The following is a 20103-nucleotide window of genomic DNA, read 5'->3' on the forward strand; positions in this document are numbered from 1 at the left end:
ATTGCATTAATACTCGAGGTACAGCAGAGCTCCACACCTTAATCTATGGTGTGTAGAAACTCCACCGTTGAAAATACATAAGCATAAGGTCTAGGCATGGCCGAATGGCCAGCCTCCCAATGATCTAAGATAGCATAAAACAAAGATAGCTACCAAAAGTCTCTCTAATACAATAGTAAAAGGTCCTACTTATAGAAAACTAGTACATAGATGAGTAAATGACATAAAAATCCACTTCCGGGCCCACTTGGTGTGTGCTTGGGCTGAGCAATGAAGCTTTTTCGTGTAGAGACTCTCCTTGGAGTTAAACGCCAGCTTTAGTGCCAGTTTGGGCGTTTAACTCCCAATTAGGTGCCAGTTCCGGCGTTTAACGCTGGAATTTCTTGAGGTGACTTTGAACGCCGGTTTGGGCCATCAAATCTTGGGCAAAGTATGGACTATTATATATTGCTGGAAAGCCCAGGATGTCTACTTTCCAACGCCGTTGAGAGCGTGCCAATTGGGCTTCTGTAGCTCCAGAAAATCCACTTCGAGTGCAGGGAGGTCAGAATCCAACAGCATCTGCAGTCCTTTTGAGTCTCTGGATCAGATTTTTGCTCAGGTCCCTCAATTTCAGCCAGAAAATACCTGAAATCACAGAAAAACACACAAACTCATAGTAAAGTCTAGAAAAGTGAATTTTAACTAAAAACTAATAAAAATATACTAAAAACTAACTAAAAGATACTAAAAACATACTAAAAACAATGCCAAAAAGCATACAAATTATCCGCTCATCAGTGACAGAGGGGTATCCTTGAGCCTTAAACACAAAGGATTCTTCATTCACTTGAATGATCAGTTCACCTCCATCAACATCAATCACAGCCTTTGCTGTGGCTAGAAAGGGTCTGCCAAGGATGATAGATTCATCCATGCATTTCCCAGTCTCTAGGACGATGAAATCAGCAGGGATGTAATGGTCTTCAATCTTCACCAAAACATCCTCTACAAGTCCATAAGCTTGTTTTCTTGAATTGTCTGCCATCTCTAGTGAGATTCTTGCAGCTTGTACCTCAAAGATCCCTAGCTTCTCCATTACAGAGAGAGGCATGAGGTTTACACTTGACCCTAAGTCACACAGAGCCTTCTTGAAGGTCATGGTGCCTATGGTACAAGGTATGGAAAACTTCCCAGGATCTTGTCTTTTTTTGAGGTAATTTCTGCCTAGACAAGTCATCCAGTTCTTTGGTGAGCAAAGGAGGTTCGTTCTCCCAAGTCTCATTACCAAATAACTTGTCATTTAGCTTCATGATTGCTCCAAGGTATTTAGCAACTTGCTCTTCAGTGACATACTCATCCTCTTCAGAGGAAGAATACTCATCAGAGCTCATGAAAGGCAGAAGTAAGTCCAATGGAATCTCTATGGTCTCATTTTGAGCCTCAGATTCCCATGGTTCCTCATTAGGGAACTCATTGGAGGTCAGTGCACGCCCATTGAGGTCTCCCTCAGTGGCGTTCACTTCCTCTCCCTCCTCTCCAAATTCGGCCATGTTGATGGCCTTGCACTCTCCTTTTGGATTTTCTTCTGTATTGCTTGGAAGAGTACTAGGAAGGAGTTCAGTAACTTTCTTGCTCAGCTGTCCCACTTGTGCCTCCAAATTCCTAATGGAGGACCTTGTTTCAGTCATGAAACTTTGAGTGGTTTTGATTAGATCAGAGACCATGGTTGCTAAGTCAGAGGTGTTCTGCTTAGAACTCTCTGTCTGTTGCTGAGAAGATGATGGAAAAGCCTTGCCATTGCTAAACCTGTTTCTTCCACCATTATTGTTATTGAAACCTTGTTGAGGTCTCTCTTGATTCTTCCATGAGAAATTTGGGTGATTTCTCCATGAAGAATTATAGGTGTTTCCATAGGGTTCTCCTAGGTAATTCACCTCTTCCATTGAAGGGTTCTCAGGATCATAAGCTTCTTCTTCAGATGAAGCATCCTTAGTACTGCTTGGTGCATTTTGCATTCCAGACAGACTTTGAGAAATCAAATTGACTTGCTGAGTCAATATCTTGTTCTGAGCCAATATGGCATTCAGAGTATCAATCTCAAGAACTCTTTTCTTCTGATTTATCCCATTGTTCACAGGATTCCTTTCAGAAGTGTACATGAATTGGTTATTTGCAACCATTTCAATTAGCTCTTGAGCTTCTGTAGGCGTCTTCTTCAGATGAAGAGATCCTCCAGCAGAGCTATCCAAAGACATCTTGGATAGTTCAGAGAGACCATCATAGAAAATACCTATGATGCTCCATTCAGAAAGCATGTCAGATGGACATTTTCTGATCAATTGTTTGTATCTTTCCCAAGCTTCATAGAGGGATTCTCCATCCTTCTGTCTAAAGGTTTGGACTTCCACTCTAAGCTTACTCAATTTTTGAGGTGGAAAGAACTTTGCCAAGAAGGCATTGACTAGCTTTTTCCATGAGTCTAGGCTTTCCCAAGCTTCATAGAGATGCTTCTCCCATAGAAGTCGGGAGTAGGTGCAGTAAAGTCACCCAGCACCTTCCTTGCATTGTTGTTGTTGTTGTTGTTTTCGGTTGCCATGGTTTCTTCTTCTTTGAAGATTTCTGTCAGGTCCTCTACAGAGAGTTGTGCCTTAGCTTCTCTTAGCTTTCACTTTAAGGTCCTTTCAGGTTCAGGGTCAGCTTCAACAAGAATGCTTTTGTCTTTGCTCCTGCTCATATGAAAGAGAAGAGAACAAGAAAGTGTGGAATCCTCTATGTCACAGTATAGAGATTCCTTGAGGTGTCAGAGGAACAGAAAAATAGAAGGAAGAAGTAGAGAATTCGAACTTAATTAGATAGAGTTCGAATTGTGCATTGAGAAGGAGTGGTACTCCATAAATAGAAGGATGTGGGAAGAGAGGAAGAAATTTTCGAAAATCAAGTGAAATATTTTGAAAACATTTTTAAAAAATTTAATTAATTTTCGAAAATCAAGAGTGGGAAAGAAATCAAGTAATTTTTGAAAAAGATTTTGAAATTAGAAATCAAAAAGATTTGATTAAAAACTGTTTTGAAAAAGATGTGATTAAAAAGATTTGATTGAAAAGCTATGCTTTTAAAAAGATATGATTGAAAAGATATGATTTGAAAACAATTTTAAAAAGATTTGATTTTAAAAATTAATGACTTGCCTAACAAGAAAAGATATGATTCAAACATTAAACCTTTCTCAACAGAAAAGGCAACATACTTAAAATGTTCAATCAAATCATTAATTGTTAGCAAGTATCTTTGAAAAAGGAAAGAAATTGATTTTGAAAACATTTGATTTAAAAGATATGATTTGAAAAAGATTTGATTTTGAAAAACTTTGAAAACTTAAAAAAAAATTGATTTTGAAAACAAAATCCTCCCCCTTGTGCCATCCTGGCGTTAAACGCCCAGAATGGTGCACATTCTGGCGTTTAACGCCCAATGCACTACCTTTTTGGGCGTTAAACGCCCAACCAGGCACCCTGGCTGGCGTTTAAACGCCAGTCTATCCTTCTTCACTGGGCATTTTGAACGCCCAGCTTTTTCTGTGTAATTCCTCTGCTGCATGTTCTGAATCTTCAGTTCCCTGTACTATTGACTTGAAAATAGAACCAAGATCAAATAAACAATGCATGCAAGACACCAAACTTAAAATTAGACACTAGACTTAAACAAGAAACATAAAATATTTTTGGTTTTTATGATTTTTATAATTTTTTTGTGCTTTTTCGAAAATTATATGAAAATAGAAAATAAAGGTTTCAGAATTCTCAATTTGGATTCCAGGAATCATTGCAATGTTAGTCTAAGACTCCGGTCCAGGAATTAGACATGGCTTCACAGCCAGCCAAGCTTTCAAAGAAAGCTTCGATCCAAAACACTAGACATGGCCAATGGCCAGCCAAGCCTTAGCAGATCATTGCTCCAATAGCAAGATTGATAGGAATCAACAAGCTCTTGTGATGATAGGTTGAAACCTCGGTCCAATTAGATTAGACATGGCTTCTCAGCCAGCCAGACTTCAACAGATCATCATGAAACACTAGAATTTATTCTTAAGAACTCTGAAGAAAAATACCTAATCTAAGCAACAAGATGAACCGTCAGTTGTCCATACTCAAAACAATCCCCGGCAACAGCGCCAAAAACTTGGTGCGCGAAATTGTGATCACTACACAACTTTGCACAACTAACCAGCAAGTGCACTGGGTCGTCCAAGTAATACCTTACGTGAGTAAGGGTCGATCCCACGGAGATTGTTGGTATGAAGCAAGCTATGGTCACCTTGTAAATCTTAGTCAGGCAGACTCAAATGGGTATAGATGATATATGAATAAAACATAAAGATAAAGATAGAGATACTTATGTATATCATTGGTGAGAGCTTCAGATAAGCGTATGAAGATGCTTGTCCCTTTCGTCTCTCTGCTTTCCTACTGTCTTCATCCAATCCTTCTTACTCCTTTCCATGGCAAGCTTATGCAAGGGTTTCACCGTTGTCAGTGGCTACCTCCCATCCTCTCATTGGAAATGTTCAACGCACCCTGTCACGGCACGGCTATCCATCTGTCGGTTCTCAATCGGGCCGGAATAGAATCCAGTGATTCTTTTGCGTCTGTCACTAACGCCCCGCCCTCAGGAGTTTGAAGCACGTCACAGTCATTCAATCATTGAATCCTACTCAGAATACCACAGACAAGGTTAGACCTTCCGGATTCTCTTGAATGCTGCCATCAGTTCTTGCCTATACCACGAAGACTCTGATCTCACGGAATGGCTGGCTCGTTTGTCAGGCGAGCACTCGGTTATCAGGCGATCAACCATGCATCGTGTATCAGGAATCCAAGAGATATTCACCCAATCTAAGGTAGAACGGAGGTGGTTGTCAGTCACACGTTCATAGGTGAGAATGCTGATGAGTGTCACGGATCATCACATTCATCAAGTTGAAGAACAAGTGATATCTTGGACAAAGAACAAGTGGAATTGAATAGAAGAACAATAGTAATTGCATTAATACTCGAGGTACAACAGAGCTCCACACCTTAATCTATGGTGTGTAGAAACTCCACCGTTGAAAATACATAAGAACAAGGTCTAGGCATGGCTGTGAGGCCAGCCCCCAAATGATCTAAGAACTAGATGTCCAAAGATGATCTAGAGATCTAAAAATGATCAAAAGATGAAAATACAATAGTAAAAGGTCCTATATATAGAAAACTAGTAGCCTAGGGTGTACAGAGATGAGTAAATGACATAGAAATCCACTTCCGGGCCCACTTGGTGTGTGCTTGGGCTGAGCAATGAAGCATTTTTCGTGTAGAGACTCTTCTTGGAGTTAAACGCCAGCTTTTATGCCAGTTTGGGCGTTTAACTCCCATTTTGGTGCCAGTTCCGGCGTTTAACGCTGGGAAATCTGAAGGTGACTTTGAACGCCGGTTTGGGCCATCAAATCTTGGGCAAAGTATGGACTATCATATATTGCTGGAAAGCCCAGGATGTCTACTTTTCAACGCCGTTGAGAGCACGCCAATTGGGCTTCTGTAGCTCCAGAAAATCCACTTCGAGTGCAGGGAGGTCAGAATCCAACAGCATCTACAGTCCTTTTCAGTCTCTGAATCAGATTTTTGCTCAGGTCCCTCAATTTCAGCCAGAAAATACCTGAAATCACAGAAAAACACACAAACTCATAGTAAAGTCCAGAAAAATGAATTTTAACTAAAAACTAATAAAAATATACTAAAAACTAACTAGATCATACTAAAAACATACTAAAAACAATGCCAAAAAGCGTACAAATTATCCGCTCATCAGTCATCAACATGGCCGAATTTGGAGAGGAGAAAGAGGCAGTGAGCGCCACTGAGGAAGACCTCGATGGACGTCCACTGGCCTCCAATGAGTTCCCTAATGAGGAACCATGGGAATCTGAGGCTCACACTAAGACCATAGAGATTCCATTGGATTTACTTCTGCCATTCATGAGCTCTGATGAGTATTCTTCCTCTGAAGAGGATGAATATGTCACTGAAGAGCAAGTTGCTAAGTACCTTAGAGCAATCATGAAGCTAAATGACAAGTTATTTGGTAATGAGACTTGGGAGAACGAACCTCCTTTGCTCACCAAAGAACTGGATGACTTGTCTAGGCAGAAATTACCTCAAAAGAGACAAGATCCTGGGAAGTTTTCAATACCTTGTGCCATAGGCACCATGACCTTTAAGAAGACTCTGTGTGACCTAGGGTCAAGCATAAACCTCATGCCTCTCTCTGTAATGGAGAAGATAGGGATCTTTGAGGTGCAAGCTGCAAGAATCTCACTAGAGATGGCAGACAATTCAAGAAAACAAGCTTATGGACTTGTAGAGGATGTTCTGGTAAAGATTGAAGACCATTACATCCCTGCTGATTTCATAGTCCTAGAGACTGGGAAATGCATGGATGAATCCATCATCCTTGGCAGACCATTCCTAGCCACAGCAAAGGCTGTGATTGATGTGGACAAAGGAGAATTGATCATTCAAGTGAATGAAGAATCCTTTGTGTTTAAGGCTCAAGGATACCATGGAGAGGAAGCATGAAGAGCTTCTCTCAAAACAGAGTCAAACAGAGCCCCCACAGTCAAACTCTAAGTTTGGTGTTGGGAGGCCACAACCAACTTCTAAGTTTGGTGTTGAACACCCACATTCAAACTCTAAGTTTGGTGTTGGGAGGTTCCAACATTGCTCTGAGTATCTGTGAGGCTCCATGAGATCCCATTGTCAAGCTACTGACATTAAAGAAGCGCTTGTTGGGAGGCAACCCAATGTTATATTTATCTATTTTTCTTTGTTATTTTATGTTTTCTGTAGGTTGATGATCATGGAAAGTCACAAAATCAATTGAAAAAGCAAAAACAGAAAGAAAAATAGCACACCCTAGAGGAAGATCTTGCTGGCGTTTAAACGCCACTAAGGGCAACAAATGGGCGTTTAACGCCCAGTCTGGCACCATTCTGGGCGTTTAACGCCAGAAAGGGGTACCAGACTGGCATTAAACGCCAGGAAAGGGCAAGAAAGCTGGCGTTAAACGCCAGAAATGGGCACTAGCCCGGCGTTTAACGCCAGAATTGGCATAAAGAGCATTTTTGCTCACCACTTAGTGCAGGGATGAATTTTCCTTGACACCTCAGGATCTGTAGACCCCACAGGATCCCCACCTACCCCACCACCCTCTCTCTTTTTCTTCACCCATTCACCAATCACCTCAAACACTCTTTCCCAAAAACCCCTCACCTATTAAATCCCACTATTCTCTTCATTCTCACACATTCTAAACACTACTTCTCTCCCTTGGCCGAACCACAAAGCCACCTCCATCTCCTCTATTTCTTCTTCTTCTACTCTCTTCTTTCTTCTTTTGCTCGAGGACGAGCAAACTCTCTAAGTTTGGTGTGGTAAAATCATTGCTTTTTGTTTTTCCATAATCATTTATGGCATCTAAGGCCGGAGAAACCTCTAGAAAGAGGAAAGGGAAGGCAAAAGCTTCCACCTCCGAGTCATGGGAGATGGAGAGATTCATCTCAAGAATGCATCAAGACCACTTCTATGAAGTTGTGGCCAAAAAAAAGGTAATCCCCGAGGTCCCTTTTCAAACTCAAAAAAGGTCAACTTTAATCAAAGGTTGGACCAAGTCCTCATGGATATCTGTGTGGAAGGAACTCAATGAAAACAAGAGATCCCACTCATGGACATGAGGAAATTCCTCATCATGAAATCCCTGAGATACCTCAAGGGATGCACTTTCCTCCACAAAACTATTGGGAGCAAATCAACACCTCCCTAGGAGAATTGAGTTCCAACATGGGGCAGCTAAGGGTGGAGCACCAAGAACATTCCATCCTCCTCCATGAAATTAGAGAAGATCAAAGAATCATGAGAGAGGAGCAACAAAGGCAAGGAAGAGACATTGAGGAGCTCAAGCACTTCATAAGATCTTCAAGAGGAAGAACAAGCCGCCATCACTAAGGTGGACCCGTTCTTTAATTTTCTTGTCCTTTATTTTCCTGTTTTTCGAATTTTTATGCTTATGTTTATCTATGTTTGTATCTCATGATCATTAGTGTCTTAGTGTCTATGCCTTAAAGTTATGAATGTCCTATGAATCCATCATCTTTCTTAAATGAAAAATGTTCTTAATTGAAAAAGAGAAGAATTGTATGAATTTTGAATTTTATAACAGATTAATTATTTTGATATGGTGGCAATATTTTGGTTTCTGAATGTATGCTTGAACAGTGCATATGTCTTTTGAATTTGTTGTTCATGAATGATTGGCTCTTGAAAGAATGATGAAAAAGGAGACATGTTACTGAGGATCTGAAAAATCATAAAAATGATTCTTGAAGCAAGAAAAAGCAGTGAATACAAAAAAAAAACAAAAAAACAAAAAAAAAGGGAAAAAGAAAAAGAAAAAAAATATAATAAAGTCGTGATCCAAAGCAAAAAGAGTGTGCTTAAGAACCCTGGACACCTTTAATTGGGGACTCTAGCAAAGCTGAGTCACAATCTGAAAAGGTTCACCCAATTATGTGTCTGTGACATGTATGTATCCGGTGGTAATACTGGAAGACAGAGTGCTTTGGGCCACGGCCAAGACTCAGAAAGTAGCTGTGTTCAAGAATCATCATACTTAACTAGGAGAATCAATAACACTATCTGGATTTTGAGTTCCTATAGAAGCCAATCATTCTAAATTTCAAAGGATAGAGTGAGATGCCAAAACTGTTCAGAGGCAAAAAGCTAAAAGCTCCGCTCATCTAATTAATACTGATCTTCATAGTTGTTTTTGGAATTCATTGCATATTCTCTTCTTTTTATCTTATTTGATTTTCAGTTGCTTGGGGACAAGCAACATTTTAAGTTTGGTGTTGTGATGAGCGGATAATTTATACGCTTTTTGGCATTGTTTTTAGCATGTTTTTAGTATGTTTTAGTTAGTTTTTATTATATTTTTATTAGTTTTTAGTTAAAATTTACTTTTCTGGACTTTACTATGAGTTTGTGTGTTTTTCTGTGATTTCAGGTATTTTCTGGCTGAAATTGAGGGACCTGAGCAAAAATCTGATTCAGAGGCTGAAAAGGACTGTAGATGCTGTTAGATTCTGACCTCCCTGCACTCGAAGTGAATTTTCTGGAGCTACAGAAGCCCAATTGACGCGCTCTCAATTGCGTTGGAAAGTAGACATCTTGGGCTTTCCAGCAATGTGTAATAGTCCATACTTTGCTCGAGATTTGATGGCCCAAACCGGCGTTCTAAAGCAGCTCAAAACTGCCCGGCGTTAAACACCGGAACTGGCACAAGAATGGGAGTTAAACGCCCAAACTGGCACAAAAGTTGGCGTTTAACTCCAAGAGAAGTCTCTACACGAAAAAGCTTCAATGCTCATCCCAAGCACACACCAAGTGGGCCCGGAAGTGGATTTTTATGTCATTTACTCATTTCTGTAAACCCTAGGCTACTAGTTCTCTACAAATAGGACCTTTTGCTATTGTATTTTTATCTTTGGATCATTTTGGATCTTTTGATCATCTTTGGATGCCTAGTTCTTAGATCATTGGGAGGCTGGCCATTCGGCCATGCCTAGACCTTGTTCTTATGTATTTTCAACGGTGGAGTTTCTACACACCATAGATTAAGGTGTGGAGCTCTGCTGTACCTCCAGTATTAATGCAATTATTATTGTTCTTCTATTCAATTCAGCTTATTCTTGTTCTAAGATATCACTTGTTCCTCAACATGATGAATGTGATGATCCGTGACACTCATCATCATTCTCACCTATGAACGTGTGCCTGACAACCACATCCGTTCTACCTTAGATTGAGTGGATATCTCTTGGATCCCTTAATCGGAATCTTCGTGGTATAAGCTAGAATTGATGGCGGCATTCAAGAGAATCCGGAAGGTCTAAACCTTGTCTGTGGTATTCTGAGTAGGATTCAATGATTGAATGACTGTGACGAGCTTCAAACTCCTGAAGGCTGGGCGTTAGTGACAGACGCAAAAGAATCAATGGATTCTATTCCAACCTGATTGAGAACCGACAGATGATTAGCCGTGCCGTGACAGGGTGCGTTGAACATTTTCACTGAGAGGACGGGATTGTAGCCACTGACAACGGTGATGCCCAACATACAGCTTGCCATGGAAAGGAGTAAGAAGGATTGGATGAAGACAGTAGGAAAGCAGAGAGACGGAAGGGACAAAGCATCTCCATACGCTTATCTGAAATTCTCACCAATAAAGTACATAAGTATCTCTATCCTTATTTTATGCTTTATTCGTATATCATCCATAACCATTTGAATCTGCCTGACTAAGATTTACAAGGTGACCATAGCTTGCTTCATACCAACAATCTCCGTGGGATCGACCCTTACTCGCGTAAGGTTTATTACTTGGACGACCCAGTGCACTTGCTGGTTAGTTGTGCGAAGTTGTGAAATTATGTTTAGACCATGGTATTGAGCACCAAGTTTTTGGAGCCATTACCGGGGACTGTTTGAGTTGTGAAAAGAATGAATCACAATTTCGTGCACCACTGTATTACCTTTTGATCGTACCTTGAGGCCGTGCGACGTTTTAGCACCTCTTCTCTGATTCGAGCTCTTTCTCAGATTTCTGGAAGTAGGTCAAGCTCTTCCCTTTGAATTTTGGCAGTTGGCTTCTTTACTGTAGAGGATCGTTTGGGGGGATCCTTTCTTCAACTTTTACCGGGATCATTACCTTCATTCTGTAAGCCAATCGGAAGGGTGATTCTCCCGTTGTGAAGTGTGGAGTTGTCTGATATGCCCATAGGACTTGTGAGAGCTCTTTAGCCCAAACTCCCTTTGCGTCCTATAGTTTTTGTTTTAACCCAGCTAGTATGACTTTGTTGGCAGCTTCTGCTTGTCCATTGGCTTGTGGGTGTTCTACGGATGTGAATTGGTGCTTTATTTTCAAGTCAGCTATCAACTTTCTAAAGTCTGCGTCTGTGAATTGAGTGCCATTGTCTGTGGTGATGGAGTAAGGGACCCCAAACCTTGTGACAATGTTTCTATATAGGAATTTTCGACTTCTTTGAGCAATGGCATTAGCTAGGGGGTCTACATTAATCCATTTTGTGAAGTAATCCACCCCTACAATGAGGAACTTGGCTTGTCCCGATCCTTGGGGAAGGGGTCCGAGGAGGTTGAGTCCCCACTTTGCGAACGGCCAAGGTGATGTTTACACTGATGAGCTCCTCTGGTGGGGCAATGTGGAAGTTAGCATGCTTTTGATGTAAAGCTTTGACTTTGTATTTGGGTTTTTGCTCTGTTTTTACCTCCAAAGGGTGCCCCTAGACTTTCATGTGAGTCATGGGGTTTCTCTTTTACTGCTGTATCTGACACTTGATGTTTTGCTATTATTGTCCGCGTTATTTCCTTATTTGCCCGAGTTATTTGATAGTAACCCTATTTTTCTTTTTCTTACTGTAGGAATATTTGACCTATGTCTTCCTACAAAAACATTGCTGAGATGTCTACTAAGATCCCAGACGGCATGTCTAACTGGCTGAATTCCATAGTTTTAATGTGTGTTATTGTGGCTGACCCTGAGTACTGTGTGTGACTTAGGAGATTCCATAGAATTTGTAGGGATATGGATGAGGAGAAGAATTATGAGTTGGTGTCGCCGGACCCTGAGGAGAGGGTTTGTTTTCCTTTCTTGACTCCGGGGGAACGACCCTGACCTAATATGGTTAGGACCTTTTCTTCCTCTGAGGTTGATGGATTTTGCAGTGTTTCTTGGATGAGGCTTCTATTTTTGCCCCCTAGTTTGGTGTTGGCTAGTTTTGAAAGTATAGCAGCTCGGGCATTCTATTCTCGAGATATATGTCGGACCTCATATCCCCCGAATTGTCCGAGCTGTTGCTGCTGACTTGTTTTGAAAATGCACCAGCTCGGGCATTCTGTTCCCGAGATATATGTCGAACCTCATATTCTCGAATTGTCCAAGCTATTTTCTGGTTTTGTCCAGGGTTCCCCGAATTACCCCGAGGTATTTTTTCATGGTGGGATACTTAGCTTGGTAGCTCCCTTCTATTTGTGAGGTGACTACTTGTGAATCACTGGACACGGTAAGCTCCTACCTTCTTAGCCAGCCTTTAAACCAGCCAGTAGTGCCTCATATTCAGCTTGGTTGCTTAGCTCGATTTGGGTTCCCTGATCGCTTTCTATAATTACACTTGCACCACTCCTGGTTTTGTTTGAAGAGTCGTCTACATAGAGATTCCATTTTGTGGGAGTTCCCGGGGTGTCAGTGTACTCTGTAATGAAGTCGGCCGGATACTGTGATTTGATGGATGTCTGAGCTTTATGTCAAAGATCGAATTCGGATAACTTGACTGCCCACTATAGGATTCTTCCTGCTAAGTCTGTTTTCTGTAGGATGCCTTCTATGGGCTGGTTGGTCCGAACTCTGATAGTGTGAGCTTGAAAGTATGGGTGGAGTCGTCGAGAGGTAAGTATGAGGGTGTAGGCGAACTTTTTCTATCTTTTGATAGTTTAGTTTGGCCCCTTGTAGAGCTTTGCTGATGAAGTAGACGGGTTGTTGCCCACTTTCGTCTTCTCTGACTAATACTGAGGCTATTGCCCGACTTCCCACTACGAGGTATAATATGAGTTCTTCACTTTCCCTTGGTCGGGTAAGAATGGGTGGTTGCCCCAAGAATTTTGAAATCTCGGAAGGCTTATTTGTACCCCGTTGTCTTATTCAAACCTCTCTCCCTTCCTTAATATCCCTCTTTGAGGTGTCTTTTACAAGATGATTTAGAGATCCATCCTCCTACGAATCCTCCATGAACATGTGTCTCAGGGGTGTGAGGTGGACGTTCAACTTGTCAAACCTCTTCGGTGTAGGGTGGACCTTCAACTTGTCCGACCTCTTTGGTGTGAGGTGGACCTTCAACTTGTCCGACCTCTTCGGCGTGAGGTGGACCTTCAACTCGTCCGACCTCTTTGGTGGGGGATGGGCGTTCAACTCCTCCGACCTCTTCGGTGTGAAGCGGACCTTCAACTCGTCCGACCTCTTTGGTGTGAGGTGGAACCTTCAGCTCGTTCGACCTCTTTGGTGTGAGGTGGAACCTTCAGCTCGTCCAACCTCTTTGGCATGAGGTGGACCTTCAACTCGTCCAACCTCATTAGCATGAGGTGGACCTTCAGCTCATCCGACCTCTTTGGTGTGAGGTGGACCTTCATCTCGTCCGACCTCTTCAGTGTGAGGTGGACCTTCAACTCATTCGACCTCTTTGGCTTGAGGTGGACCTTCAGCTCGTCCGACCTCCTCGTCCCTTCTTCTTTTTCTTGGTTCATTCGCTTTATTGGCTAAGTACCGATCTAATCGACCTTCTCTTGCCAATTTCTCTATGAAATTCTTTAGGTCGAAACACTCGTTAGTAGGATGTCCGTAGATTTGGTGGTACTTGCAGTATTCTGTCTGATTTCCTCCTCCTTTTTTGCTTTTGATTGGGCGAGGTGGTGGGATCTTCTCAGTGTGGCATATTTCTCAGTAGACATCCACAAGAGACACCCGAAGGGGTGGGTGTAATTGTGGTATTTTCTAGGCTTCTCACCGGGTTGATCTTCTTTTTTCTTGGACTCTTTATCCTTGTCCCTTGGTGGGTTAAGAGAATCCGGTTTTTGAGCTGTCTCCCAATCGGGAGTTCTCCTCCATATTGATATATTTTTCCACCCTTTCTTTGAACCTCGATTAGAGATGTTGGGTACTTCTTGGATATTGAGTGGCTGAAAAGTCCTTCTCTAAGGCCATTGATGAGTTCCATAAAGGCTGCTTCGGTTGGTAGACTTTGTATATCCAGACATGCTTTTTTAAATTTTTCCATATAGTTGCGAAGACTTTCCCGATCTTCTTGCTTGATCCCTAGGAAGCTTGGAGCGTGTTTGGCTTTATCCTTCTGGATGGAGAACCTGGTGAGTAACTTTTTAGCAAGGTCATCAAAACTTGTGATGGATCTTGGAGGCAAACTGTCGGGAAGGCTTTGCATCGAATGGTGTCTGAGGCGTCAGTGAGATACATTCTGCTTTTGAATTTGTTGAGGTGATGGCTTGGATCCGATGTGCCGTCGTACGGGGTCATGTCGGGAGCTTTGAAGTCCTTTGGGACTTTAGCTTTCAGGATCTCTTTAGTGAATGGGTCTTGATTTTTGTGGGAACTGTCTTCGGGATCAGGCTGGATGGTTTTTGTTTTGAGGTCGGCTTCGAGCTTTGGGAGCTTGTCCTCTAACTCTCGGCGTCGCCTAGTTTCTCTCCGAAGGTCCCTCTCGGTTTCTCGTTGATGATCCGCCTCTTTTTTGAGTTGTTTGAGGCGATCCTATTGAGCTTGAAGTGCCTCCATGATTTCTGTGCTTGGTGAATTCTTGTCTTCGTTGGGTTGAGACATTTCCTTTGGTGTAGTGTCCGCGTCCTTCTGCGGTGTTCTATTTTCTAGATCTAAGTTGTGGTCGTTGTTAAGGTCGTCTGCCATGATGATGGGATGACTTCCAGGTTCCCCGGAAACGACGCCAATGTTCTGAGGGTTACCTTAAACTGTAGGTCGATCTCGGACGAGATCTTCTGTACTGGTCGGCGCTGTTGAGTCCGACTTGATGATGGTGGCCGGAGCTGCCGTGTCTGACTTGTTGGACTTGGCGGTGGTTGTTCATACCCTGGGACGAGCTGTCCGACCCGGGATGTTCTACCGACAAAGCGACCGACCTCTTCAGGTCAGGACAATCTGACCTCTTCTCAAAGAGCTCGGCCAAATTACCAAGAAAGCCCAATAAAGGGCCCAAACAGAGGAACACGACCCGAATCTAAGGGCAGACCAAGCCTATAGAGATAAAGGCGGTTTCTTTAAAGATAAGATGACCTCGCTCATAGATAAAGATAAGATAAGATAACTAACTTATCTTATCTAAGAAGGGTCACTCTACACCATTATAAATACGCTGGAGCACCCAGGTATAACTCATACTCTGATCCTACTAAAAAACCTGCTTAATACACTTGCTAACTTAAGCATCGGAGTCCCTTGCAGGTACCACCACCCTCCGGTAACGAAGGATCAGCACCATCACTCCGTCCAACAAGTTGGACACGACAGCTCCGACCGGTACAGAAGATCTCGTCCGAGATCGACCTACAGTTTCAGGTAACCCTCGGAACATTAGCGCCGTTGCCGAGAAACCTGGAAGTCATCCCATCATTATGGCGGACGACCATGACAATGATCACAATTCAGATCTAGAGGATAGAATGCCGCACAAAAACGCAGACACTACCCCAAAGGATACTTCTCAACTTAACAACAAAAAGAATTCGCCGAACGCAGGAACCATGGAGGCGCTTCAAGACCATTTAAAACAACTGGAAGAAGAAGCCCTACAACAACGAGAGGCTGAGAAAGACCTACAGAAGGAAATAAAAGGCGACGCCAGGAATTGGAGAAAAAACTCTTAAAACTCGAAGCCAATCTCAAGACCAAAGCCAACCGATCCCCTCACGATGACAGCTCCTGCAAGGAAGAAGATCCATTCTCCAAAGAGATCATGAAGACCAAAATCCCAAAAGACTTTAAACTCCTATATATGACTTTATACGACGGCACTACAGACCCCAACCACCATCTCAGTAATTTCAGAAGTAGAATATACCTCACTGACACCTCAGATGCAATTCGTTGCAAAGCCTTCCCTACTACTTTAACAAAGACGGCAATTAGATGGTTCGACAATCTACCTTCTAAGTCCATCTCGAGTTTCGACAACTTGGCAAAGAAGTTTTTGGCCAGATTCTCCATCCAAAAAGACAAAGCTAAGCACGCTCCAAGTCTATTAGGAATCAGGCAAGGAGAACGGGAAACTCTCTGCAACTACATGGAAAGATTCAACAAAATGTGCCTAGACATACAGAACCTACCAACAGAGGCCGCCATTATGGGCCTCATCAATGGCTTGCAAGAGGGACCTTTTAGCCAATCTATATCGAAGAAGCACCCTGATGAGCGGATAATTTGTACGCTTTTTGGCATTGTTTTTAGTATGTTTTTAGTAGTTAGAGTTGAGTTTTTAGTATATTTTTATTAGTTTTTAGTTAAAATTCACTTTTCTGGACTTTACTATGAGTTTGTGTGTTTTTCTGTGATTTCAGGTATTTTCTGGCTGAAATTAAGGGACCTGAGCAAAAATCTGATTCAGAGACTGAAAAGGACTGCAGATGCTGTTGGATTCTGACCTCCCTGCACTCGAAGTGGATTTTCTGGAGCTACAAAAGCCCAATTGGCGCGCTCTCAACATCGTTGGAAAGTAGACATCCTGGGCTTTCCAGCAATATATGATAGTCCATACTTTTCCCAAGATTTGATGGCCCAAACCGGCGTTCAAAGTCACCCTCAGAATTCCCAGCGTTAAACGCCGGAACTGGCACCAAAATGGGAGTTAAACGCCCAAACTGGCATAAAAGCTGGCGTTTAACTCCAAGGAGAGTCTCTACACGAAAATGCTTCATTGCTCAGCCCAAGCACACACCAAGTGGGCCCGGAAATGGATTTTTATGTCATTTACTCATCTCTGTACACCCTAGGCTACTAGTTCCCTATAAATAGGACCTTTTACTATTGTATTTTCATCTTTCAATCTTAAGAGCTTTTGATCATGTTTTTATGATTGAACCCACTTTGGGAGGCTGGCCTCATGGCCATGCCTAGACCTTGTTCTTATGTATTTTCAACGGTGGAGTTTCTACACACCATAGATTAAGGTGTGGAGCTCTGCTGTACCTCGAGTATTAATGCAATTACTATTGTTCTTCTATTCAATTCCGCTTGTTCTTTGTCCAAGATATCACTTGTTCTTCAACTTGATGAATGTGATGATCCGTGACACTCATCATCATTCTCACCTATGAACAAAGTGACTGACAACCACTCTTGTTCTACAAGCATATGAGGCTCTAGTGTTTATCTCTTGGATTCCTGATACACGATGCATGGTTGATCGCCTGACAACCGATTGCTCGCCTGACAAACGAGCCAGCCATTCCGTGAGATCAGAGTCTTCGTGGTATAGGCAAGAACTGATGGCGGCATTCAAGAGAATCCGGAAGGTCTAACCTTGTCTGTGGTATTCTGAGTAGGATTCAATGATTGAATGACTGTGACGTGCTTCAAACTCCTAGCAGGCGGGGTGTTAGTGACAGACGCAAAAGAATCACTGGATTCTATTCCGGCCTAACCGAGAACCGACAGCTGGATAGCCGTGCCGTGACAGGGTGCGTTGAACATTTCCACTGAGAGGATGGGAGGTAGCCACTGACAACGGTGAAACCCTTGCATAAGCTTGCCATGGAAAGGAGTAAGAAGGATTGGATGAAGACAGTAGGAAAGCAGAGAGACGGAAGGGAAAGCATCTTCATACGCTTATCTGAAGCTCTCACCAATGATATACATAAGTATCTCTATCTTTATCTTTATGTTTTATTCATCATCTATACCCATTTGAGTCTGCCTGACTGAGATTTACAAGGTGACCATAGCTTGCTTCATACCAACAATCTCCGTGGGATCGACCCTTACTCGCGTAAGGTTTATTACTTGGACGACCCAGTGCACTTGCTGGTTAGTTGTGCAAAGTTGTGTAGGGATCACAATTTCGCGCACCAAGTTTTTGGCGCCGTTGCCGGGGATTGTTTCGAGTATGGACAACTGACGGTTCATCTTGTTGCTTAGATTAGGTATTTTTTTTAGAGTTCTTAAGAATGAATTCTAGAGTTTCATGATGATCTGTTGAAGTCTGGCTGGCTGAGAAGCCATGTCTAATCTTATTGGACCGAGGTTTCAACTTATCATCACAAGAGCTTGTTGATTTCTATCAATCTTGCTGTTGGAGCAATGATCTGCTAAGGCTTGGCTGGCCATTGGCCATGTCTAGTGTTTTGGACCGAAGCTTTCTTTGAAAGCTTGGCTGGCTGTGAAGCCATGTCTAATTCCTGGACCGGAGTCTTAGACTAACATTGCAATGATTCCTGGAATCCAAATTGAGAATTCTGAAACCTTTATTTTCTATTTTCATATAATTTTCGAAAAATCCAAAAAAATTTTAAAATCATAAAAACCAAAAAAATATTTTATGTTTCTTGTTTGAGTCTAGTGTCTAAATTTAAGTTTGGTGTCTTGCATGCCTTGTTTATTTGATCTTGGTTCTATTTTCAAGTCAATAGTACAGGGAACTGAAGATTCAGAACATGCAGCAGAGGAATTACACAGAAAAAGCTGGGCGTTCAAAACGCCCAGTGAAGAAGGACAGACTGGCGTTTAAACGCCAGCCAGGGTGCCTGGTTGGGCGTTTAACGCCCAAAAAGGTAGTGCATTGGGCGTTAAACGCCAGAATGTGCACGATTTTGGGCGTTTAACGCCAGGATGGCACAAGGGAGAGGATTTTGTTTTCAAAATCAATTTTTTTCAAGTTTTCAAAGTTTTTCAAATCAAATCTTTTTCAAATCATATCTTTTCAATCAAATGTTTTCAAAATCAATTTCTTTCCTTTTTCAAAGGTACTTACTAACAATTAATGATTTGATTGAACATTTTAAGTATGTTACCTTTTCTGTTGAGAAAGGTTTAATGTTTGAATCATATCTTTTCTTGTTAGGCAAGTCATTAATTTTTAAAATTAAATCTTTTTAAAATTGTTTTCAAATAATATCTTTTCAATCATATCTTTTTAAAAAAGCATAACTTTTTTTTATCATATCTTTTTAATCACATCTTTTTCAAAACAGTTTTTTTTATCATATCTTTTTGATTTCTAATTTCAAAAATCTTTTTCAAAAATTACTTGATCTCTTTTTCACTCTTGTTTTTCGAAAATCTAATTAAAGTTTTTCAAAATGTTTTTAAAAATCTTTTTAATTAATTTTTCGAAAATTTCTTCCTCTCCTCCCACATCCTTCTATTTATGGAGTATCACTCATTCTCAATGCATAATTCGAACTCTATCTAATTAAGTTCGAATTCTTCTACTTCTTTCTTCTATTTTTCTATTCCTCTGACACCTCAAGGAATCTCTATACTGTGACAAAGAGGATTCCACATTTTCTTGTTCTCTTCTCTTTCATATGAGCAGGAACAAAGACAAAGGCATTCTTGTTGAAGCTGACCCTGAACCTGAAAGGACCTTGAAGCGAAAGCTAAGAGAAGCTAAGGCACAATTCTCTGTAGAGGACCTAACCGAATTCTTCAAAGAAGAAGAACACATGGCAGCCGAAAACAACAACAATGCAAGGAAGGTGCTGGGTGACTTTACTGCACCTACTCCCGACTTCTATGGGAGAAGCATCTCTATCCCTGCCATTGGAGCAAACAACCTTGAGCTTAAGCCTCAATTAGTTTCTCTAATGCAACAGAATTGCAAGTTCCATGGACTTCCATTGGAAGATCCTCATCAGTTCTTAGCTGAATTCTTGCAAATCTGTGACACTGTCAAGACTAATGGGGTTGACCCTGAGGTCTACAGACTTATGCTATTCCCTTTTGCTGTAAGAGATAGAGCTAGAGCTAGGACATGGTTAGACTCACAACCTAAAGAAAGCCTGGACTCATGGGAAAAGCTAGTCAATGCCTTCTTGGTAAAGTTCTTTCCACCTCAAAAATTGAGTAAGCTTAGAGTGGAAGTCCAAACCTTCAGACAGAAGGAAGGAGAATCCCTCTATGAAGCTTGGGAAAGATACAAACAATTGATCAGAAAATGTCCATCTGACATGATTTCTGAATGGAGCATCATAGGTATTTTCTATGATGGTCTCTCTGAACTATCCAAGATGTCTTTGGATAGCTCTGCTGGAGGATCTCTTCATCTGAAGAAGACGCCTGCAGAAGCTCAAGAGCTAATTGAAATGGTTGCAAATAACCAATTCATGTACACTTCTGAAAGGAATCATGTGAACAATGGGACAAGTCAGAAGAAAGGAGTTCTTGAGATTGATACTCTGAATGCCATTCTGGCTCAGAACAAGATATTGACTCAACAAGACAATT

The 20103-nt window shown here is 41.7% G+C and overlaps 2 non-coding genes across 2 annotated transcripts; one reads left to right on the top strand and one right to left on the bottom strand.

The window, feature by feature from the left end:
* Positions 1-2295: 2295 nt before the first annotated feature.
* Positions 2296-2399, top strand: LOC130970885 (small nucleolar RNA R71). The gene has a single exon (XR_009082132.1). It is a non-coding gene; the product is annotated as a small nucleolar RNA R71 (small nucleolar RNA).
* A 17325-nt stretch (positions 2400-19724) lies between these two features.
* Positions 19725-19828, bottom strand: LOC130972296 (small nucleolar RNA R71). The gene has a single exon (XR_009083484.1). It is a non-coding gene; the product is annotated as a small nucleolar RNA R71 (small nucleolar RNA).
* Positions 19829-20103: the final 275 nt, after the last annotated feature.

Source organism: Arachis stenosperma, chromosome 3, assembly GCF_014773155.1.
Source record: "Arachis stenosperma cultivar V10309 chromosome 3, arast.V10309.gnm1.PFL2, whole genome shotgun sequence".
Taxonomy (NCBI): domain Eukaryota; kingdom Viridiplantae; phylum Streptophyta; class Magnoliopsida; order Fabales; family Fabaceae; genus Arachis; species Arachis stenosperma.